At 42.2% G+C, this 24,789-nt stretch overlaps 1 protein-coding gene across 7 annotated transcripts in view; it reads left to right on the plus strand.

Annotated features, from left to right (window-relative positions):
* QRFPR (pyroglutamylated RFamide peptide receptor) overlaps positions 1–24,789 on the plus strand; it is a 70,553-nt gene that overhangs the window by 37,960 nt on the left and 7,804 nt on the right. For 6 of the 7 annotated variants that reach the window (XM_054065233.1, XM_054065231.1, XM_054065229.1 and 3 more), the window contains one exon: positions 12,820–12,905. The gene's annotated coding sequence lies outside the window, so the exon portion shown is untranslated. Of the gene's footprint in view, positions 1–12,819; positions 12,906–23,117; positions 23,251–24,789 lie in introns of those variants that run through there. The other variant, XM_009568250.2, reaches the window with a different exon arrangement.

A 24,789-nucleotide genomic window follows, 5' to 3' on the forward strand; every position in this document is an offset into this window, starting at 1 on the left:
GTGCTCATTTGACAACTTATACCCTGTTAAAGTGATACTTAACTAGTTAATGTGACCTAAACCTCTGCTCTGCTTGAACTCCACTAATACTCTACATAGAGGGACAAGCAAATATCCTAAAGAGAGTGGCTACTTTTTGTAGAGGGTTTTTGATCTATTTCGAAACACACATTTTTATACCATCTGTCCTAGAAAAACAGATCAGCATGAAGAATGTGTGCCTTATGCTTAGGCGGGCAGCAATGGGGTTTATGATAATCCTTCATCCTTTCCATGATCTTGAAGTTAGCTTTGATCATCTTGCAGTCTATTCTTGGCCCTTTCTGTGGTGGTATCCACTGTTCCAGGCGAAAATAGCAATTCACTGCGTTCCCTTTCCTGCTGGGAAGAAAATCGGAGACCAGGAACTTAGTTTTGTGGTTGGTTATCTTGCTGAGAAAATTCTCTATGCTATTTTGTAGTAGTATGAGGTAAATAACCCCTCCAGACTCTGTCCCTGGTCTTATGGCTCTAGGTCAGCCAAGAAATAGCGAAGGCAGAAAAGTGTCTGCAGCTTGCAGTTTTCAACAGGCCCCGAATCTGGGTGGAAATGCTTTGCCTCATCCAAAAAATCCCTCTCACCATAAGGTAAAGGTCGTGTTTCTGTCAAACCACTAAATATTGCCTTAAAATTTCAGTGATGTATGGAGTACGAAACTTAGTATGGCCTCAGGGCTGACTTTTCTCTCTTGTTAATTGGCAAGCAGGTTAGACTGTGTATGGATAGGAAAGAAAACTTTCCAAAGCTTATGCATAAAGAGAAATCCCTTTTGGGGAAGATTCAGATGTTGCCTAAAATTAGATATAATTCCAATTTGGATCAGAATTTAAACACTGCAATATTTCAGTAAAATTGTGGAGGAAGAAACCAAGGGGTGAGCAACCAGCCTTATTGTCCAGAAAAATGATTTGTAGTCCAGCCTCCTTGACGCTAAGCTGTGTGCTTAAAGTTTATGGACTTGACAAATGTGATGGAAGTGATGTTCTGTTGGAACCTGTTGCTCGCCCACTGTAAAGCCTGTTTTTATACTTGACATGGTATCGATTTCATGAACATCTTCATGAAAATCCAGTGAAAGAGCATGAGCATATTTAAGTAATAATAAAGAATTAATTGAATCGCTGTCCAAGACCTCATAAAAGAGCTGTGTCATTTCCAATTAATACTTAAGGAAGAGAGAGTTTGTTCTGGGTGGTCTTTTATTCGTGCCGAAGCAGGAAGCTGCACAGGGAGCAGGAAAAAAATGGGTGGGAAGTACCTTGACTCTTAGTACGTCTTAGGCAAAAATTACTTGAGTCCAAACTAAAAATTGAAGTGTTTCACTAACATTTAGGTTAGAACTGCATAGCAGTATCTTCCTCCCTGGAAAAGTCACTTCTGTGAGCACAAAAATGTGTTTCAATTCTGTAGGAAGTGTAGATGAGTGGTACCTTAACTGTTCAGTTCACTTCAAAAACATGTCAGTAGGGACCGGCTGTATCATATTGCTGCTTGTTGATCTGGGGCACATGAATCTGTTTAAAGAATATATAAATATATAAATAAATACATAACTGAAAAAAAAAGAGGAGAGGAGCGAACCTGTTTCCGTGAGTGAAGCAGAACAGAATATTTTAGCTTGACAAAGACCCAAGTCTGTGGGACCAGTTCTCATTCATGCACCAAAAATGAGAGGAGGACAGCTGTAAACAGCCAGCAGGTAACACTCATGTCAAGGACAGCGTTCTGTCGTCTTTCAGCAGAACAAATCCTTAATGCCCCAAGTGTGGTATCAAAGTATAACCCTAAAACTAAATCTCAGAAAGTTCCTGGACAGCAAATCTGTCTTCAGCTTCCTCTCCAGAATGCTGGAGTCCCAAACTGTCACGAATGCTTTCAAAATTGCTTTTTTCCCCAGTCTCCTTTCTTCTTTGTGGTGGTGTTTCCTCTCCTGAATAATACTTATGTGGCAATTAAGCCCTTTACAAGTCACTCAGGATCCGGTACTTTAAGCTGCTGTCTTTGCATTATATTAAATTTTCTCTAACTCATTTCCTTATTTTTCCCCTATGGAAAGCCCCTAAACAAACAGTTCTTTAGTGGACAATAAAATAATTTGAATGGCAGCCATCCAACCTGGACTTTCTTTGGATAAGTGGCGTGGGTATGCACGAGAGCAATGAAATTGCTCCATTATTCAGTTATGTATGGTGTAGCTAAAGGGGTTTTCCTTTTCTGAATGGGGGGAGTGGGGAGGTCAGGTAAAAAGTTGCATCTGTGATTTCTGCTGTACCCCCACAATTTTCCACTGGAGGTTAAGAGAAAGTGTCCCCCCTTCAGTTTTTCCATCGACTACTTTTCTCTGCCTCCACAAAACATTTTGTTGTGCTTGCTTTGCTGTGATGAAAATGTCACTACTTTCATCTCACTAACATTTACAGGAGTTAAAAATGAACCTATATAATTGTTTGAGTCAAGGTGGTGGTTAAGCTGGTGTTGATAGGAAAGGAAGAGCCTACGTTTTCATCTCTTCTCTGGAAGCAGCAAGAACGCTGTTCCGTATCTGAAGAAGGCAGCTGCTACTGCAGCAGACTGAACAGCGCGTCCCTCCCTGTGGTGCTTCAGGCATCGCTGTTGAGAGGTGCTACGAGTAGCCCAGTGTGACAGAATGACAGCGGCTCAGAATGATGCCAGTTAAAAAATTTGTGAGCATTCTGCATTTTATTTAGGGAGCGCTTCCCAGAAAACAGTGGCATCTTTGGTCACTTCTCTTAACTCATGGGATGGCGTGTAGCCTTTCGGATAAGAAAGCACCTGACCTTAAAGACTTAACAATCCTGGCTTTGCCTGTTCCTAGATGAGGAGAAAGCTGATTATTCCTGGCCTCCCTGGCAAAAACCACAGTGGTGCAGTTGAACAGGTGGCAGATATTAAACCCAGGAACAGCACGCATGGAAAGTTTTAATTTAGCCCCATCATTGTTGCTGAGCTGACAGAGGATGACAAAGTGACGACAACAACTCCCCGAACTATTTCTAGTCCCACAGAAATTAAGCATATCAGTCAATCCAAAGTGGAAAGCTGTGTTTGAGTGTGGTGAAAGCCAAAGTCATAGAAGGCTAAATTCACCGTGCTCTGTGTGAATGCGTTGCTGAGGAAGCAGTGATGCTATTCCCTTGTTACTCAGTCATCCAGTGGAAAAAGCATTTCCCTCAGATGTGTATCTCTTGACTTTGATTTCTTTTGTTGCTTGATTGGATTTGAGTACATGCCGCTCACATCCCAAGATAGTGCTCTAGCAGTTTGCTACTGAGCTGTTGCTGGTGCAGACCTCCCCTGTGGAGACTGTTCTGCTTTTTTTAGATGCTTATAGAAAACTAAGGTAGAGATCAGAGTAAGAAAAAGTGACTGATGTGAAACTGAGTGAATAGAATGCTGTTCTGAGAGGTGGAAGATATGGTGCTGTTGACTGGGTTGTTTTTGTTATTAACCAAGCAGACAGTAAATCTGAGCTCTGATGGTAAATGTCTGAACCATCAAACTAAAGTCACTATCATTTTCTCCAACAAAGTAACAGTAAATACTTTGTACGTAGAGGAAGACTATTATTCAGAAGACTGGAGAAGTCCCCCTGCAACTCCAGCAGTTAAAACATTTATCCAGGGGGTACAAACACAGTTAAACTCCCTTCAGGGAAAGGCAGGGGAAGGAGTTGAACCTTGGTCTCCCACATCCTGACCCTGGTCCGTTTCCTCTACTATAATTGCAAATACCTCCAGAACAGTTTTGTTTCAACAAAACTGCAGTGAACTGAGTACAGATTTGCAAATGATTATTGTCTGTGTGTGTGAGAAACTGAGTGTAAAAGGTTTGACAGAAAAAGATCCACCCTGCTCTACTGAGCAGCTGTGATATTTCTGTTATGATGACAAAAATGCCCTCAGGGCAAGTGGATCGCTAGTGTTTCCAACCCGGAAGACAACAGGAGTTTCCTAAAAATGTCAGAATGGTTTCTACTGCATGGTGCAAAACTGCAGAGGTTTTGTTGTCATCAAAACCGAAACTGATAAAAGAATTGGGGTTAAAGAAGAACCTTTTTCTGAACATATCTATCCGGGCTCTTTCACTTCTAGGTAGTAGTGTGACAATGTTAATATTTTTCATCTGTGAAACTTGATTAATCAACTCTGTGTGTGGTGGACTATAGCCTGAAATGAATAGTGTACTCTTGAAAATGCTGCATCATTTCTTGACTGGGTGGAAGGAAGACGTTTCTGCAGTCTTCACCTCTATCCACCTTCTTCCTCAGAAAGAAAATCAGATATGACTGGGGGGAGAGCTGAATGTCACTTTTGATGAGGAGGTTGTGGCCAGCTGAACCGAGCGCTTATTCTGTAGGGAAACCTTTAAGAATAACTTCTAATTAAAATGCATTCCTAGAAATGGGTCCCTGGCCTATCTGCCCCTTACAGTAAATTATTCTACTTCTAGATCAATACTTGTGTTCTGTACCTTTTGAATTGATGCAACTTTTCCACCATGCTAGGCCTCTGCTTTTCCCACAGAGCAGCTTTTGTTGGGGTGTGGGCGTACCATTGTGTCACTGTTCCATGGTAATCTGTAGAACGAGAGGGAATCCTCTGTGGTCTCTTACAAACAGTGCTTTCAAGTAGATCTGTGTGGGCTGTGTTTGTTTGAGAGATATGAGTATGTTCTCAACGTTAGAATGACTTTAAGAAAGGGGTTTCCCTAAACCTGGGGTGTAGGTTAAACCTTGAGATAGATATATATATTTGCCTCCAAACCACGTAGTTCTCATTTGATTCAGAGAGCCTTTATTGAGAATTAGTACATCCTGACCTTGCAGCACAGAGACGAACACCTTCCCTAAGTATGGTGAGTAACTTCTGCATTAATTTGAAGCTCATATCAGTGCGTCGCTGCCTATCCTCAAAATGAAGTCATGTGTCTCTTTGCCCTTGCCATTCACCGAAGAGACCTCAAATCCAAAACCTGATATTTATTTTTTTCTTAAATCACTTTTTAATATCATCATAACTTTTATGTAGAACAGCTATAGCAGAGTTCTTTTCCTTTCTTTTCTTCCACAAAGCTGAACAATGAAAGGTACAGGAATAGTGAAGGATTATTGCCATCTAGAGAACTAAGGCTATGTCAAACATTTGGGGGCAGATCTAGTGATACAAAGATTCAGCGCACCTGTGCTGGATTTGACCCACATTCCTTCCTAGGATAACATTTCTACTGAGACCTTTGGAAGTTTTACCTGCTCTGTGGAGTTTGGAGTGTTCCCTGTGCTGCTGACTCCAACTGGAGGAGGCACAGGACTCCTTTAGCTGGGTCCATCATTAGAAGACAGACCCTTTATCCACATCTGTTACAAATTGTTTTCTACAATCCACATAGCATTTGAGGGTGGGCTGGGACTCTGGGCTAGTTGGTGTTTTGCTTGCCTTGTTGCCGTAAATTGGCATTCCAATGCTGCGTCTCAGAAAAAGAAATTATGCATTCCAATGCTGAGTAAAGAATACTTAAAGCCACTGTATTACAAATTTCAAGTGGTATGTCACAGATTAATAAGTATACATGAGGTGAGCTATGAGAACTAGTGAGGTGGGGTTGGTGTAGAGGGAGAAGAAAACAAATATGCATGTGCTTTTTCCCCTCCTTTTTTTAATTACCACTTTGATAAAAATTTAAAGCTGCAGTACCTCTATCTGTCTTAGAGAAGCAATCCTGCTGTTTTCAGAACCAGTGATGTTTGCTGCCAGAGGGCACACGTACGTGTTATGCTAAGGCAGCTGTAGGAACTCCAGACCACTCTACCTCCCCTCTCTCAAAATGAAGCAAAAATTGTGAGTAAACCTGTAAGGATTACAAAATCTCATAAGAAACTCTTTAGAAGCCTGGAGAAAGAGAGCTTCTGAAAGGGCCGTCTTCCCTTGACTTGCTTCTGCATCCTTAGAACACCACGATATGCTGGAGCAGAGTCCTAATTTCTAGCAGCAGCGGCACTGCGTTTCCAGAAGAGTGGGCACACTAGAATGTATGGAAAGCAACATGTATTTCTGAGTTGCTTAGGTTTGGTGGTCCTGCCAGCCAGGCAATGCCAAGATTTTTTTGCAGCTGGCTTGTTAGGCTGTTCCAACCTTTCTACCAACTCTTTTTTCTCTTTTGTCCTGGGATTTTGGAGCTTGACTGGAGAGCATGAAGTTTAAATAAGTTGGAGCTGCATTCCTCATCTAAATCAGATTCTCCTTACCTTGTTACTGTTAAACTACTGTTCTTGTAGTTACACAATTTTTGTGGGTAGATCTGCCTATATCTTGAATACTTTCCTCACAGCCTCTCTTCCTTCCCAGCCACGTGCGCTCTGTACTTGGAGTGATGACCATTCTATTACTGTGCTGCCTCTTTATACTGCAGAAACTTGATTCCAATGTCATTGGACTTGATGGATCCTAAATCTTTCCTCTCTTGGTTTGGATTGTACAAGAAAGTTCGATCACTTTTCTTCTCTCTTGCATGTTGTAAGTGTTGCCGTGATATTTTTGTCACTGAACTTAGTCTTCATAGCCTTTAAAATTAGTTCGTATGCCTTAAACTCATCTGTGCAGATGCCTGTGTGGAATGACTGACACAGTAAGCTCAAATGCAGAAGTCTATCACCCGGAGCCCTGGGCGTTGTGGTGATTGAGTTTTGGTAACATTTGTGCCACTGATTTCCACTCGAAGAAGGGATTTTTACTCATTATGGAATAATTTTCTCAACTTTATATGTAATTCTTGAGATGCTTAATCCAAAGATGTTCAGAAAATGTTAAATGGACCAATTTCCAAAGAGAACAATACACCGGAATTTTTTTGTCCTCAGTTTTAATTTAAGAAAAAGTGATGTAATTATTTTTAACAATGTAGTTTAAAACAGTGTTTTGTACCCGCCACTTAAAGTAGTTTGTGTATGTCACTGGAAGCATTTTTGCACTTCCAGTAGTGGAGGACCAGCAGTTCTAGGACAGAAGAGGCACTGTCTGCCCGTGTGAAGTCAACCTGCTACATCCAGTACAACAAATCAAATGCAGTGATTGCGCTGCAGGTTTCCTTTTCCTGGGCTGGAGCCAAAGAACGTGCAGTGCAGAGCCTCTCCAGAGTCCCGTCTGCTGTATGCCAAAGGCTAGGCATTCAGTTCTGGGTTGAAATGGTGTGTTCAGCCTTTAATTTGCTCATTCCTAGGTCTGATCCATTTCAAGGGGTTTCTGTTGTTTGGAGTTTAATTTACTTCGGTTGCTGCATGGTTTGAGGTTGTCTCAAGACACATAAATAGACTGCCGGTCAAGTTGTGGATATCACATCTTCGTGAGAGGGCACCTGTGAATTAAGTTCTTTGGGGTGACGGTGATTCTGAACCTACCTTTACCCCAGCTAAAGGGAAACTGAACTTAATGGTAAGGGCAGTTTTAAGTATTTGACGTTAAATCTTCCTGCATCACACAGGGCAGGTACCAGTTTCATTTTATCTGAACCAAATCAGGCGAGACGGAACAGAGGAGCATCACTACTCTTTATTTTCGGTAAAAACGAAGCTTCAGCTTTTAAATTTTGGTTACAAACTGCCTAATATTAACTTTTCAGCACTTTATCAGGAAATAGCCGGGGGAGGAGAGAAGTGGCAGACTTTGCTGTGTTTGTGGCTTTTTCTTGTGCTGCATTTACATGACTGAAGCTGCATTTTCAGCACAGAGCATTGGGTGCAAAAGCAGAAAGGCGTGTAGCGCAATGGCTGGTTCAAGGCTGGCTGCACTGCACCCTAGTGCTATCACAAGTAACAAACCTGGGGATATCCGGGCAGGGAGGAGATTACAGGGAAGTTATAGGCTTGACTTCTTCAGAGCAAAAAAACCTGGAAGGCTTTAGTCCTGTTTCAGATCAGTTTCAGTGAGTTGTTGCTTAGGGTCTGGTTCATCAAATGCTTTTTATTTCTTTGGTTGTTCCTCCATTTTGATCACATTTACAGTAATAATCCACTTCTCACTCCCACTCCTCCTACACAACAGCTACACACAGATAATGTATAACCTGCTGGCTTGTTCGTCAACAGCTTTTATGATTATATATGTTCCATTTTGTTTTGGAGCTGTTTTGCAGTAGGGGTAATGCATAAATGAAGTGAGTTTCCTCAGCTTGGCTATGACAGGCCCTGGATCTTCTGCAATACAAAAAGATAACTTGTTAATGGGTTTATTACTTATGCATTATTTGCTATTATTTGCTAGTATGTACTTCCATTTTTTTGGCATGCTATCTGTTTTCTGCTTCCTCTGCTGTCACAGTACGTCCATTTATGTTGGTGGTCTGTAAAATTAGAATCGTAGAATTGTTTGGTTGGAAAAGACCTTTGAGATCATTGAGTCCAACTGTGCCCTGTGTGCACACCTCGCCCTCCTTTCTCACCACCGCCTGTGGAGACGAAGGGTCCTGAGGGGATGAGGGGGACAGTGGCAGCCAACCCGACCTGTAGCCACAGGGTTTGAGATGGGCAGCAGCTGGAAAACTGCTTTGGGCAGCAGGCAGAGAAGGGGAGCAGGGCCTGGAGAGGGCAGAGAGGGGTCGAGCTGCACCTTGGCCTCAGCGTGGTGCAGGTGAAGCTGGTGGCTTCTGATGTGAGGTACGGCCTCACAGGAAGGAATGAGCAAGGAGCAGCTTTTGCATGGGTAAGATTCACCTTTTAACCACCCCATTTGAGGAGTAGTATGCTAGTGCATGGGATATCCCTGGAAGTGTTTGAAAGACATGTGGATGAGGTGCCTGGGGACATGATTCTGTGATGGAGTTGGCAGTGCTGGGTTTATAGTTGGATTCAATGATCTTAACGGTCTTTTCTAACCTGAATGCTTCGGCTCAGTAACCATAGAGTTGAAACATCAGGAGCTAATCTAGGCAGGAAAAAGAGAACAAGACAAAAATCTCCTTTCCCTTTTCTGCCTCTCTTAGCCTGGCTCTTTTCTGACATTCCTTTTGCATAGCATTCCAACAAATGTTGCTTTGGTACAACTGCAGAACAAGTGAATTGCAGAGTGGGTTTAGGGAAAATGAGCAAAGGTTTGGGAAAATAAAATGCTCTTAGGTAGAACTACACTTGGAGAAAGAAAAGGAGAATGGGGCAAGAGCAGTGCAGGATTAACATTTACAATGCAGCTGTTGGTGAAATACATTTTGGGCAACAGTTTGAAACTCCAGTGTGATGAGTTCCTGTCTGTCTGTGATTATTTTTATAGTTAAGATTTCAGTAGAAATAATGAGTCTCGTCATCATTCCTGAACAATGTTTTTTGTCTCTCCAAATGTATTTTTCCTGTGTGGAAAACTTATTTATTTTTTAATGCAAATTAATACTCAAACCAAAAAGGAGGGGGGTGGAGGTTTTGCCTATTTGAGTATACTTAGGGCTTGGAGGACTGATAAATTTTGCATGCTTTTTACTGAACGCTTTCAATTATTACGAAAACCCATTAATCTGTGAGCAAAACTGATCCTGTTTTATTTCACGGTGTTCCTGTTCTTAAAAGCCTTGACAGAAAGCAGAAAATTTATGTAATTCTGAGCAATTCTTTTACATGACCATTATAACCCTGTATTTTCTAGAGAGGCTTAATTCTTTGAAGTAGCAGAATTTTATCCATCCTGGTTTCAGTTTGTCTGATCTGATAAAAACCTGCAGCATTAAATTGCACATTATAGTTATAAAAACTTATGGTTGTTTTAAAAATAAACACTTGCACGTGGCACAATAACCTAGTGGCATCTCTTTTATTCAGATTCGTAGCTGTAGATTTACAATTTGTGCTGCCAACACAGGTCAAAGTCTTTACAGTAAATTTTTTGTTGTGAAAAGTAAAAGGTGATTTTTTTTATTATTATTAAAAAAAAGTGCCTTTCAGAACTGATGTGCTTTACTTAAAAACCCATAAGAAACGAAAGGCTAAGCCGTTACTCTGCATCAACAGCCCCTTGCACAACAATAGTTTGGGAGACAGTGGAGGCAGATGGAAGCAGGTGGCAATGGTGTTTAGTTGGCACTAGTCTGACCACGCTCAGCTGGGTGGATCATGTCAGCTATGACTACAGAGACTTTTTGGTACTTTTTCTGATATCTTGGACTGGATAGAAGTGGGTGAACGCACTCCCGTGCTACGATAAAGAAATGGCTTCTGATAGCTGAGCTGGCTTTATAGATATGCATTAAATCATAGAATCATTAAGGTTGGAAAAGACCTCTAAGATCATCCAGTCCAACCATCAGCCCAACACTACCGTGCCTGCCTAAACCACGTCCCGAAGTGCCACCTCCACAGGCTTCTTGAACACCTCTAGGGAAGGAGACTCCACCACATCCCTAGACAAGGTGCCCAGCACTGAGGGACATGCTGCAAAATCTGCCTGTAACTAAGAGCCAGGAGCTCCATACGGTGGACCTTGTGGAGCCACAGGGGAGGGGACTCCCCACCCCAGCAGGTGTTAGCAGTAGGAATTCTGGAGAACCACTGGCTTGCCTTGGCCCAATGCGCAAATGGGCCATGCAGTGATGTGGGAATTGTTTGCTTTAGCAGCTCCTTCCTGTCCATTTCCCTGCATAGGCAGAGCAGGGCCACAGAAAATCTGGAGTGTCCAGCATGCGATCCCAGCGCTGCAGGAAGCGTGCAGCACCCCTTCCCTGTGGGCCCCTGAATATGGGTTGCCATCCTGTCAATGCAGAGCCAGGGAGTAACATGCCAAATAAATAAATACCTTTTTTTTCCCTCTGTTATTCACTGCTTTTCATCTTTTCAGTCTTCTAAAACTTTGCTTCTTGCATGAATTTTGCCCACTGAAAAAATAGCCATTTTTTCAGTTTCATCTAACCTCTGTCTCTTTAATGTGGCCCATTTTTCAGCACATGGGCGGCAGTACTGTGCGTAACTTGGCAAATGCACCTGAGACTGTTGAAAGGTCTAAGCCCAGTGGGATGAATCAGAGAATTCTGTGAATTCTGAACTCTGTGGGTTGTTTTTTTTCATTCAGACAAGTATGGTCAGGTTTCATTTAGTCATTTTGTTTTAGTTTTTGTTGTTTCAGTGGTGGTAGGAAGTATTCATTTTAGGTCAACGCTATTAAAAATTGGTATTTTTAAGTTAGACACCTAAAAGCCAGGTTTAGACACTCCAAAATAAGGCTTAATTCTCATTAGTCCCCAGTGTCTGCAGCTCCCATAGAAATCAAACAAATACAGCTTTCCGTACGTCGACACGTTTTTGTTATGATTAAACAGACACTCATAAAAGTCAGACAAGCTGGAATCAAGTTTCACATGAAATTGAATTGACATTTTTTCCTAATAGGATCCTTGTAATTAGTGATTACCAGATGCATTTAAAATGTGTGAAATGCCTGCAGGAATGGGAATTCTGAGAGGGGAGGGATGCCAAACACCTCAGATCTTCTGCTGGCAACCTTTCATTTTGTATTTCTGCTCTGCCCATAGATGGAGTATGGTTTCTATAAAATGTTCAGCTGTGGTTTCACATTAAGTTGATGTTACCAATAAAGGGAGTGACTTGTAATTGAAAACTTATTTGCTTATAAATAGCAAATAGCACTTTATTTCAGTGGTCACACTGGTGTCCTTACAACGGGCGTTATGAAACTTGCCAGTTTTCCAATTGCAGCAACTGTCGTAAGGCTATTGTTTGTCATTTTGATCTCAAGAGAAAGATAAGACCTCTGGGCTCCTTTTCTGATGATCTAGAGATGTCCTGCATAGTCTGAAAAAACATCCCCAGGGCTGTTATGAGCCTGCAGCACAGGAGCAGAATGATTCCTCTGGATGAGCTGCTGTTGCCTCCCTCCTTTGTGCCATCTGTTCTCCTATTTGTGATGGAGAGGTGTTTTTTTTTTTGAAAAAGCCTGCTTTTTTTTTTTTTTCCCGTTTGGAGTTTTCACTAAAAAGGGAATATCTAAATGTGGACTCCTTACAGTTGCCGTGATGTGTCCCCTTTTCTCTGAGAGTGATGTTTTTCTCTTCTCTCCTTTCTCATTGGAAGTGCAGTGCTGGACAGTCGCTGGCCCTGACCAGAGGGAGACTTGTTAGGAGCTTGTATAGTTCTTGAACAACGCACTTGTGCAGCGTAACTCACATGGTTCCTTTTCTTTTCTCTCCAGGTGATCTAGAGCAGGCTCACATAGATGTGGTACTTTGGGACATAGTTCAGCAAGTATAGTGGTGCTAGGCTGATGGTTGGACTCGATCATCTTATAGGTCTTTTCCAACCTTAATGTTTCTATGGTTCTAAATTTGGAGCAGTAGTTTATGGTTCTAAATTTGGATGCTTCTGTGAAGCACATGAATTTTCTGGTCAGTGTGAGGACATACTCAAACTCCAGCATAGTTAAGATAATTGATTATTCAAGGATGAATAATAAAAGCCTTTTTTGCAACACTTCCAATGTTCCTGCAACTGCTAACAGCTTTGCTTTTTGGATAGATTCTTGCCACTGCAGCTGGAGATTGTTATCATGCCTGTCCTTGCAAAACTGTCCCTGACAGAGTGGTGGACTTAAGAGGGGATGATTCTGGGATGGAGGAGGTAGATTCCTGGCTTGCTTGTCAGCCATTTATGGTAAATGAAATGGAAAACAAATGCAGGCAATACATGGTTATCGCATCTCATTGTAACTCTGTACTTAAATTTTTCTTGCTAGATTTCCCCTTAAGTCTCTTTTTTTCTCCTCCTTGTTTCTAAATAGATTCACTGTGAGCAGCTCAAAAGGAAGAATAAAGATGCAGCGGATCATCTAGAATTGTGCCCTCATCAGTGTGTTGACATGGAAAGGTATTAACTACCTTACTTTTACATGGGGGACTTCTTTTATTTATTTTTTTTAAAAATTAATTTACATTACATTATTGAAAATACTTAGTTGAGTGTTTCCTGCATATGTCAACCAATTCACCTTCCAGGGACTCAGGTTAATACTTTTTTCCTGCTTAAATCTGTCCTATGGAGATTTATATCAGTTCTATTTAAATAAGTGAAACATGCAACTTTTCTGTACTGAGAAGAGCTAAATCATAGAGAATAGTGTAGATTGGAAGAGACCTCTGGAGGTCACCTGAACTGACCTCCGGCTCAAGGCAGTTAAGTCAGGTTACTCAGGGCTTGTCTAGGTGAGTTTCAAATACCTACCTGCTTCTTTATGAACCAAAACTAGTTCTATTGATAACGGCAGGATATCCTTGTACTGTAGGATATAGAAGTCACATGGTGGCTACAGCCTCTAATGAGGCTGTGATGATGGCAATGCCTTTCTAAGACTGTCAAGTAATGAGGAGCTTTAAGGAAAGGAATGGTGCTGAATGCTTCAGTGAATACTGCTGTATTCAGCAAGATACCCTCTGGCCAAAAAAAAGAGGAAAACATTTTAGATAGCTGGGAATGATTAAAAGGCAACTTTGAAAAGTGTTGTATGTATTGTGTGGATTTGAGAGAGAGATAAAGAGAAAAAATGTTTTACAGTAACTGTAGATTGTTTGGGGAAGCTCAAGGAATACCCTGCCCTTCTTTTCCCGGGCTAGTTTGTTGTGAAATAACTGGATTTGAAATCCCTTGCAGACTGGGATTTCCCTTTTATTCAAGACCTTGTGAGCTGCTGCCTATGTAATTTCTTTCTGAGAAGGGAAGGAGGCGCCAGGTTCCCATCTAGCGATGACATCCCTGGCAGAGCCTTATGCCTGTTGTTGGCCCAGCCCTGGACCTGTGCCGCAGACAGCCGTGCAGCAAGTTTCCTCTGCCTTTCAGCTTAGCTGCCTAACAGCTAATACAGGCAAGACGTTGGCTTGACTTGACAGAGCTGGTTGTCCTCTGTCAGCTACTGAACGTTAGATTTCCTGGCTGTCTTTCCAAATGATGTTGATTTATTTATTCTGCTTGCACTGTTAGTAGATCACTGAAAATATCTCAGGTTTGTGTAGAAGATGGTGACTCAAATGAATCATGGACTTGTTTACCTCCAAGGGCACAACCCAGCTGTGAGCCCGGGTCAGTAAGGCATTGGCGACGCATCCACATCCTGGCCAAGGCTGAACGAGGAGGCAAAAGGAACTGTGCTTAGGTTTTGTTCTCTTTGTGGTGATGCCCAATCTGTAAAAAGAAAGAGTAGTGGTCTAAAATACTTGTTACAAATGTCAGCTATGTAATAGCATCAGAATCATGGCTTTCCCCGGGAATGAGTATGTGTAAGATCTGAACAGACTCTTGTTACTTAAGAGAGAGCAGCCAGTCACAGTGTATCTGTGGGGCAAGCAACCAGTCCAGAATGGGCTGCAGGAAGGAGACAATGTCAAAAAGGTGCCTGCTGAGTCTAGGAGAGTGCCCTAAAAAGAGTGCAGGCTTTTCTGGCTATTGGTCTTCACAGAAAAGGAGTAAGCACTTGAAAACATCTAGATTTTTCTCCCTTCTTGTTTTTTTAACTCCTGGGGCTTGGTTCTTTCAACGCTTCCCCGCCATCTCCCAGCAGCTTTTGGCATGTGTGCATGTCAGCAAGGGAATTTGTCTGCTCAGAAAACACACATTACTTGGTGGTTTTGATTGGCCAAGCTTTCAGTTTGATTGATTTTTTATGGCAAGACTTCAATTTCCTTTCCACTAGTGATCTACATGCAGCTACATGAGTTCTGGGTGATGAGTCTGAGTGACAGTACTCTGTTTACTGCCTCTCCAGAGGGACAGTCATCTATAATTTTTTCATGGCTCATTTAAAGCCAGAGAAAGTTGTTGAAAATAATTTAATTGGCTTTCCTGAGGTTTGAACTAAGCCCAAATACTGTCCATCAGGAAGAAATTCAATTATGATCTTGGTAGTATAATTAAGCAGAAGATCCAAGGGAGAGGAGAAAGGTGATCTGAGGGCTGGAGCACCTCCCATATGAGAACAGGCTGAGTGAGTTGGACTTGTTCAGCCTGGAGAACAGAAGGCTCTGGGAGACATTAGAGCAGTCTCCCAGTACTGCAAGGGGGTGACAGGAAAGCTGGAGAGGGACTCTGTCAGAGAGGGCAGGGATAGGACAAGGGGGAACAGTTTTAAACTGAAAGAGGGCAGGTTTAGATTAGGTATTAGGAAGAAATGTTTTCCTGTGAAGGTGGTGAAGCACTGGCCCAGGTGTAACAGAGAAGCTGTGACTGCCCCATCCCTGGAGGTGTTCATGGCCAGGTTGGATGGGGCTTTGAGCAGCCTGATCCAGTGGGAGGTGTCCTTGCCCATGGCAGGAGGGTTGGAACTGGATGATCTTTAAGGTCGCTTCCAACCCAGACCGTTCTACGATTCCGTTCTTCTGTGATTGGTGATGTATGGACAGTATAGGGTACAGAAGTGAGGCGGCAGCATTGTAACCCAGTCCTAAAGGACAGGAACCTCCAGGCACGAAGGGGAGCAACACCATGTGATAAATAACGTGCCATTTAAGGTGAACCAGCGAGTCCTAGTCTTCTTGCATGTTGCACATTTGTTGAAGGGAATACTTGGTCTGGGAGGCACAAAGTGCCTGTGTATCAGTAGCCTTACTTCTCTCTTTGCTGAGACAGAACAGATTATAGGTGCAGCTTCAGTTAATCACTGGCCCTTTTATTCTTTTGGCTTAATTTCAGAGAAACCAGATGTGTTTCCATTAAGAACATGCACCTCTTCTGTTGTTGTGATTTGTGTAGTTCCTAAAATTAAGCAAAACTATTAAAGAATAATTGTTTCTGTTCACATTAACAGCGCACAGCTTCTCCAGATGTGGCATTTGACAGCCAAACAGCTGCTGGCTATTAAATGTGCCTTAAAAGCTCCATTCCTTTGTCGTAAAGGGAACAGAAGTGTAGGACGTTTATGGGGTGATAGGCAGATGTTTTGGCTGCATCAGATTTGAGCGAAAGTTTAAGTGCTTTCTCTGCTATAGTTGCTGTATGTACACGTTTTAACCCCTATCATACACCTTGCCTTATATAGCTCTCTGCTTGGGGCTGTAGTAAGATTATATCTAATCTCACACTTGCCTCCCAAGCAACGTCGCCAGCACATTACTCGCAACATCTGGGACATCTCACTCTGAAGACAATGCAGTTCTTCTGCTAGGTGGATCTCAGCCACTGATGGTGCTTGCTTTTCCAGCTATACTTTTGAAATACTGGGTGAATTTTTTTTTGATGCAACTTGAGTTAAAAAATTAAGTTGGAAATAGTTAGAAATAATGTGTTGCCTTTTTTCCCCAGAAAATTTCCTTTTAAGTATATCATAATCATCAAAGGCACGTGTTCTTTTTGTGTTTGTACCAGTGTAGTATGCTTTATGCCCAATAGACTGCTTTTTGTAGTGGTACATGTGAGGTGGAACGTAGAACTAGTGAAGCTGAATTCCGAGAGATCTGGCTCAAATTCCCAAGCCTAAACTCTGAGCGGAGATCCGCTCACTTGGTGTTGAGTACTGGAATAGCACTAGTAATCCTTGGGGAGCTGCACCACATTGTAACTATTCTCTATCAGCTCAGAATCTACTGAACTTGTTAAGAGTTCATAAGGCTGCAAAATGTTCTTTTCTGTAACAAAAATTATTTTGGTTGGTTGGTAAAATTGTGTTCTTCCCATTGCTTGTTGGACTGGGAATTCTTTTTTGTTCAGTGTTAACTGGGTAAGATTTTAATATAAAAATCTCAATGTAAAAAACATAACAATTCTACAAAACTGAGCTGAAAGGGAGCAAAAGTCCTGTAAAATCAAATGGAACATAAAAGAATAGACTAGTTCTTCAGATGAACTGTCATTTTAAAGAATTATATGCCGAATTTTATTCCTATTTTAAGTCAATTTCTAGTTCAAATTAGATGAAGTATTCTTTAATTCCAGTCTTGCTGTCTGCCACATTCTGAAGGCCTTTATCTGAAACGAAGTGTGTTGTCATAAACAAGGGAAATATTAGCTGAAACAATTTGCCTTGATATTTGCCATGTTTTTAAATTTATCCAAACCAGTTTATCTTCCATAATTCAAATGCAGGATCTTTTTTCTTTCCATAGGCTTACCCAAGCAAGAATCCTACATTCCTAATGCCCACCCAAGGGGATGAAGCATGTGTTTAACCCCTAGACTCTAGAATTCATTTCCCGTCAAAAGTATGACTCTGTGCTGTTGGCGTCTGGCTGTAAATCCTGGCTTAAAACCTTTTTTCACAATTGTTTGTGGTTTATATTTGTGCTTTCACCAGTCACAGGAGAATGACCCCAGCACACCAGCTTCGGAATTATTATTTCAAATAGAGTTATAAGCCTTTGGTATTAGTGCAATAAATGCCTTAGGATATGTTGTAGGCATATGCAGTGTTGCCACATAACTGCTATTAGTAACTAATAATGCCAGTTTCCAATTAAAACCAGGGAAAGCCAAGAACTCACAAATGGCACCAGCTGCAGAGCTGGGACTCTGCACGGGGCTTCTACCCGGCCGTTTGATAAACACTTATTTCTTTACTATCAACTCCTGCTGCTACAATCCTGGTGTTGGTCTCTTCTCCTAAGTAACAAGTGATGAGAGGAAATGGCCTCAAGTTGCACCAGAGGAGGTTTAGATTGGATATTAGGCACTGGCAGAGGCTGCCCAGGGAACTGGTGGAGTCTCTATCCCTGGAGGCACTCAAAAACTGTGTAGACGTGGCACTTCAGGACATGGTTTAATAGGCATGGTGGCGTTGGGCTGATGGTTTGATTTGGTGATCTTAGAGGTTTTCCAGCCTCAGTGACTCTGTGATTCTAAGCCCAAAGCGTGTGGCTTATCAAAAGAGCATGGGGCAGGCCATCAGGAGCTCCTGCTCCCTTATGAAAGCATGTATCAGTGGGAATTGTTCTGTCTTCTGCTGCTTCTTCTGAATGGGAAAAGACGGACTGCAAGGAGGGCCCTTGACGCTATTAGAAGCCACTTGTGTCCACACCTCATGCTTCCTTTCTGGTGTCATCACAGTCTGGCTTTAGGGAGAGTTTTGGGCCACATATAGGTTTTCCTCTGGCTGAGTTACATGCATAATTTAATATAATTCCCTATGCATGCACAACCAGCACTGAATTGCCTAACCCTGAGAGGACAGACTGACCAGCGTAGTTTATTTAGCTGGGTGGTGTTGATCTAGGTAGGAACTTCAGTTCCATTCACATACAAAGCATGAGCTGGGCACAATTTTTATTCTGGCTGCCATCTGAAAAACTGAATTGCTGTAAAATATTTAATTATAAAAGCCGATGAAGCCTAGAAATTGAAGTGGCGCAAAGTTGTGCTACAGGGCAAAAAGTGAAACCCATTCGAGAGGCAGCTGGGTGAATATGTGAAAGAAATGAAAATAGCTTTAATGCAGAGCAGAGCTAATGGCTAGCAGTGAAATCCTGCACGGATATGGCAGCTTGCAATCCAACGAGAACAGATCTTATTCTTAGAGGACATGGCTAGAAGGACCCTGGTTACTACTTTTCAGATATGACATGGAAATTAGGAGTAGGGTTGGTCTCTCCCCTTTTCCTGCAAGCTGCTAAAGCTTATGCTGAGAGACCAACTTCCTTCATTACATATGTAGGATCTGCTTTCATGTGAAATATCTTAATTCTCCTGAAAAAGGAAAATAAGCAACTAACCTAAAGTGTACAGAGAGGAATTAATACTCTATTTTTTATTGGCTTGTACATTAAGCACAGCATTCTACGTAAGTAGGATGAGTTGTATATTTTTTATATCTTCACGTACCTTAGAAAGCACATAGAAAGGCTATACGTTGTCCTACATGACCCCATGAAGATACTCTTAATATTCTCTGTTCTCTGAAGATTTATTTTACAAAACAGAAGAGCCCATATTTCCCACATCTGAATGGATTTCATTTTTTTCTGATTTTTTTTTATCCTAACAGATTGCCTGTTTGTGTAATTTAATTATTAAAGCTTGAAATACCTATTTTTAGAGAAGGTTGGCAACAAGTTAGAACAGTGAGGGTGTTAATGGTGCAGAAACATGCCTGTAAACTTCAAAAAACCAAAAGCAGTTCTGCAAAAATTGCTTTCTGCAAAAGCTAAATGCTGTGTGCCCTCTAGAGCTCACCAGGCAAAGCTCCGGTAATCATCAAGAGCTCTCTTGTTCTCGGGTGGTTTCCTTATCATCGGTGTTGTGAAAGTGTATTCAAGCACTTGGATCATCTGTGCACTCTGAAGATTCAGACTATAAAGTGGATCTATACACCGGATATGAATAACTTTTTACATCACAATAAATATATCCTTCCAGTTATGGAACTGGACAATATAAAAACACAGATAGACACAATAATAGTTTCTGGTCAGAAGACCTCAGTCTAAAAACTGAGGGAAAACCAAATGCGCAGAGAAATCCGGTCAATTGTGTGACTTTCATGATGATGCTGAAACACATGGATATTGCAGAGCAGCAATCAGTTGGTAGGGATTCAAGTCTTTTGTGGTTCCCTTTGTTTTACCCCAGCACAGCTTGTCCCTGCTCTTATGCAGCAACTCCTGAACCCCAAAACGAGAATGCAGTGTCAATGGGAGCAGCCAAAGGCGAACATTATTTACAGCCACAGTGCCAGACAAATCACAGGGAGCAGAGGAACGAACACTTCCTGGCTGGAAGGAAATATTTAAAGCCAACCCACCATCTTTATGGGGGTATTTCCCAGCATGATTCATGCTCTGATCTCAGGAACCTGCGGTCACTCATCTCCTCTCGCTGTGGCTGAACCAGCAGCGGAGATAAGTGCAGCCTGCCTGAGCGCGTGGTGCTGCACCCCTGGCAGAGGTTGCTGCCCATCTTTTGCTGTCCTCAGTTCTGCATCTAGACGTTGCTCCTTTATTTTGAACACTTGTCTTACTCAAAGCTGCTTTATTTGTCTTTTAAGAGTTTAAGAAACCCTGACTGCTTCAACCAAACTGGCTGGGTGGTAGTTTGCAGTGGAGAGGTGGTGAAGGTGGAAAGTGGCTGTAGAGGAGTTAGGCTCTGGCTGGCTTTGCTGCAGCGGGAGGAGGATGTGTGACTGCAGCACTGGGCAATGAGCAAAATACCTTTACCAGAAGCCATTTGTAGTGTTTTTTTTCTCTCACCTAAGCAGTAAGCTGGTTACTCTGCTGACCTCGCACAGGAGGTGTGTGGAGCCAGGCAAGAGGAGAGCAACTACTCCGCCTTTGGTTGGTTGCCTAAGCACAGCCAAACCGAAGTTTTGAAAGCTCAGTCTGAAAATGTTGGTCTGTGACTTCAGCAGCTGTGTCCAGAATCCCTCAATACTGCTTTGTAATGTTTCACCTTGCTTTATTTAACCTCTCCCTTCCTTTTGCCATGTTTCTAGGGCCTCTAAGGAGACTGCAGCAATAATTTCTCCCTTACTATGTAAATATAATTTCATGCACTTTTCCTAAAACTACACCATGAGTGACTGCTTCCGTGCTGTGGCTTTTCAGTTTTTCTGAGCGTCCTCAAATGTGTTAAGTGCTCTGCACAGCATATATTTGAGACCTCACCTGGAGCCCTGCTTTCAGTTCTGGAGTCCTCAGCACAGGAAGGACATGGATCTGTTGGAGCAAGTCCAGAGGAGGCCACAAAGATGATCTGAGGGCTGGAGCACCTGCTGTATGAGGACAGGCTGAGAGAGCTGTGGTTTTTCAGCCTGGAGAAGAGAAGGCTCCAGGGAGACCTTATAGTGGCCTTCCAGTCCTTAAAGGGGCTACAGGAAGGACTCTTTATTAGGGAGTGCAGGGATAGGATGAAGAGTATTGGTTTTAAGCTGAAAGATAAGAGATTCGAATTAGATCTTGGGAAGAAATGTTTTCCTGTGAGGGTGATGAGGCCCTGGCACAGGTTGTCCAAAGAAGTTATGGATGCCCCATCCCTGGAGGTGTTCAAGACCAGGCTTGGAGCAACCTGATCCAGTGAGAGGTGTCCCTGACCATGGCAGGGGGATGGAACTGGATGATCTCTAAGGTCCCTTACAGTTCAAACCATTCTACAAAGCAATCTTACACCGGGTCAGGCATAGGAGTCTGAAGGAGCTGAAGATGCTGTTTTCCAGGGAAATGGACTTTAGAGAACAGAGGTGTTGCTACTTACATTGTGAAATTTGCGTTCTGTGGCTGATAAAACAGTGAAGGCTATAAGCAGAGAGCTTGGTCGTGCTGCTCCCTGAGAATTTATTGTCCGGGAGCCTTAGCACAGAATTGCTTAAAAAAAAAAAGCGCCACTTACAATGGCCTATCCCAAATTTTGCAATGTTTGGCAAGATGGAAGAGGGCTGGATTTCTTTTGCAAGGTTCATTCTTTTCCTTCTGTAGTTCTCTTCACGAGCTGCGTGCACCCATGCTGTCGGAGCTCACCTGCCACCCACGCACAGCTGAGGCTTTGAAAGTGCCGTGGGTGTTCAGAGCAGCTGCAGCCTGCTGTGCACCCCTCTGAGGTCCATGAAAATGTGCATCGAGGTCTTTCTGTCAATAGTCACGGCTTTGAACAGGAGCTATGGCTGGCTAAAGTGGTCTAACAAAAGACAATACTCTCTTCAGCTGGGTGCTGGGTTTGAACTCACACTAGTTGCTATATTGGTATAAAGAAGCAAAAGGTTAGTATGAAGAAATATCTTTCTGCAGAGATGAAAAATCATGCGATGTCTTCCAGTGCTTCTGGACCTTCCAGCACTAAAAAAGCCTGGTCTTCCTTGCTTGTGTGGAAGTCCAGTTTCCCTATGTTGTAGGTCTAGCTCTCAAAACACATCCAAGTAGCGCTTTTTTTGCCATGAAACTACTTTTTTGGTGCAAGCAGGCTTCATGGCAACTCGGAAACTGCCATGAAATTCCAGCTTGTCCAACAATTGGCCCCAAGTCAAAACAAAGCTCTTGAGTTTTATTTATTTGCTATCGTTGTGATTTTCTTGTAGTACCTCTGCAAGTGATTTTACATTCATGCTGAATGAAAATACGTTTCTATTATAGTCTCTGTGTTGTAAATATCAGGAATAAAATTAATCATTTTATACTATCAGTATGAAATTCAGCACGTTTATTTACTCTTATGATTAGGGTAGGTGGATTTGTTTATTGGATAATTTTATCTATTGCCCTTCAAGAGTTTCCTTGGAACTTGAAGTGCAATCCTTGTGGATTGCCTGTCTAAACCACAGTAAGTATAACTGATTAATTCTTACTGCTTTTATTTTTTCTGGTAGTTCAAATGAAGAATTTAGTGTTTTCTGCCTAAATTAAGAATTAGTCTTTCTATAAGAGATTGATAATACTTCCGAGCCTTGCAGTTTACTTTCTGGTCACACATTACTTATATTTAGAGTTGGTTTAGACTGATTAGGAAATGAAGGTCTGAGCTTGCAAAAGTCATGGGTATTTCTTGAAAACTTAGATTTGGTCTAAGACTTTTTGGTGTTTGTTTTAATCATGCCTCAGTCCATTCTCTGAAAATCACGTTCAACTGTTGTAGTGTATAGAGAGAATCAGCTCTAATTGCTTGTTAATTCTGTGAATTTGGAGAAAGCATTTAAGTGCACATAAGTCCTGCCTGTCCTTAGGAGAAAATAATTTTCCCACCAAACAAATAGAATTTTAGTGTTTACGACATAGCAATTTTTTACAAGAAATTGTGCCATCCTAGAACATTGTGAACTGAGCACCTGGGTTTGGAGTTCAAAACTAATTTAACCACTCTGATTGCATTTTTGTTGAAGTTGAATGTAAAAATCTTGAAATTGCAGGTGGATGGGGTTGAAGGCACATGACTGTAGAAAAATTCATACAAGATAGTAAAATTACAAGATAGAAAAATTCATAAGGACTACTTAAAATATTTTAAATTAATTAGAGATTGTTTGTGTGACACTGCGTGCATCCCAGGAAGGACGGTAGCAGGACCTGGGTGCAGGACTAGCTCTGCTCTCTCTGTTGTCCCATTCAGAAGACAGCTGATAAATTTACTGTCTCTCTGCTTCAACTTCTAATGTAAAGTTTATCATTGCTATTTCTTCCTAAGCAGGTGTGAGAGTAAAGAGCTTGATGTTGAAATAAGGAACCTGATTGAGAAGAATAACGCTTCCCAGTTGTGCAAGGACCCTGGACCTCTTGCCCAAGAGAGTCCCAACCCTCAAAAGATTTCATGTAACTTTAAGGTAAATGCAATCTGCTTTTGCAATATTTATCTGCCAGGAAGGAACATTTGAGGGATATTCCCCTGGTGACTTGATTATGCATGAAACTTCTTGATTTCTGAAGTGATGCAATGAACTTGCTACCCATTCTTTTTTCTGATGTAGCTGCTTTCTGTTATGAGGAAGGGCGAGTGAGAAGATCTATTTTGCAGTGCTTTAAAAAGTCAACTAAACCCACTCATATTCAAAGTGCCACCTTCTGTAGCCAGCTGTGTCTTTTGGAAGACACGGATCCACAAAACTGTATACCCCGAGAGCATTGACATTTATTTCATAGAATCATAGAATGCTTTGGGTTGGAAGGGACCTTTACAGGTGATCTAGTCCCCTCCCTGCACTAAGCAAGGACGTCTTTGACTGGATCAGGTTGCTCCAAGCCTCATCCAGCCTGACCTTGGATGTTTCCAGGGACAGGGAATCCACTACTGGGCAACCTGTTCCAGTGTTTCACCACCCTCAGTGTAAAAAGTTTCATCCGTAAACCCAGTCCAAATCTACCGTCTCTTAGTTTAAACCCATTATTCCTTGATCCCTTTAGGTTGTTGCATTTGGTAGTTCCTATTTGACTGAGGTTGAGCAGAGGTGTGGGACAAAGATGTTTGGGAGTGTCAGAAAGGCTTTTAGATAAATAGGAAGAAGAAGAAAAATGATGATTCAAACCCACAACTTCTGTGGTATTACAAACGGAAAATTGTAAGCCACCTGCTAAGATGGTTGTCTTATGCTTGCAGCGAAGCAGTGGTTAACAACCATGACAGAAACTTGTTCTAGGTTTCCCTCTCAGTTTTCCTCCTCTCCCCTGAAATGTCAAACTGCTTTTTATTGTGCAGTGAAAAGACAGAGGAAATTCCCATTTTCTGCGCGCTGGGAAAGGGAGGAGTGAGAGGAGAGAAGTGATTAAGCCATGAATACCATCCACTTGCAAGGGATGACACACTTACCTGCCTGCGTGACTCCCGTACCAGGCTGGGGTAGGAGGGGAAGGAAACCTCTGAAAGCTGTGCCCTGAGGCGTGGTGCAGGAAATAGCTGAGGAGGAAAAGGAGAGATGACTCTCTTCTATGAAATCTGAAATTACACACAGTTCCTTCACAGGTAAACCGCCATCTCCAAAATGACTCACGACCTCGGGGCATGAAGCTAAACGGAGCCTAAGGAGGTGCCCCAGGTCAGCCACGTGGGATTAGAAAGAGTGAGAGAGAAGCCACAGGGAGAAACAGGGATTCCCGGCCCCAGGAGGGAAGTAAGCAAGGTGAAACAGAAGGCAGTGCACAATAAAGTGGCACTGAGCTATGAAGTTACAGGGCTGAACAGCAAGCCACCAATGGTCTGTGGGACACCTGGTCCCCATGCTAGGCTCCCTCCAGATAAAGGAGATGTAGAAAGGCATTTGGGGGATGTGGGGAAGAAAAAGAAAGGATATGCTCACCTAGACTGTTTCCCTGGAGTGCTTCAGCACTTCACATAGAATGCCGTGGCAGTATTTTATCTGTAGTGCTTT

This window comes from Cuculus canorus, chromosome 4 (genome assembly GCF_017976375.1).
Source record: "Cuculus canorus isolate bCucCan1 chromosome 4, bCucCan1.pri, whole genome shotgun sequence".
NCBI classification, from domain to species: domain Eukaryota; kingdom Metazoa; phylum Chordata; class Aves; order Cuculiformes; family Cuculidae; genus Cuculus; species Cuculus canorus.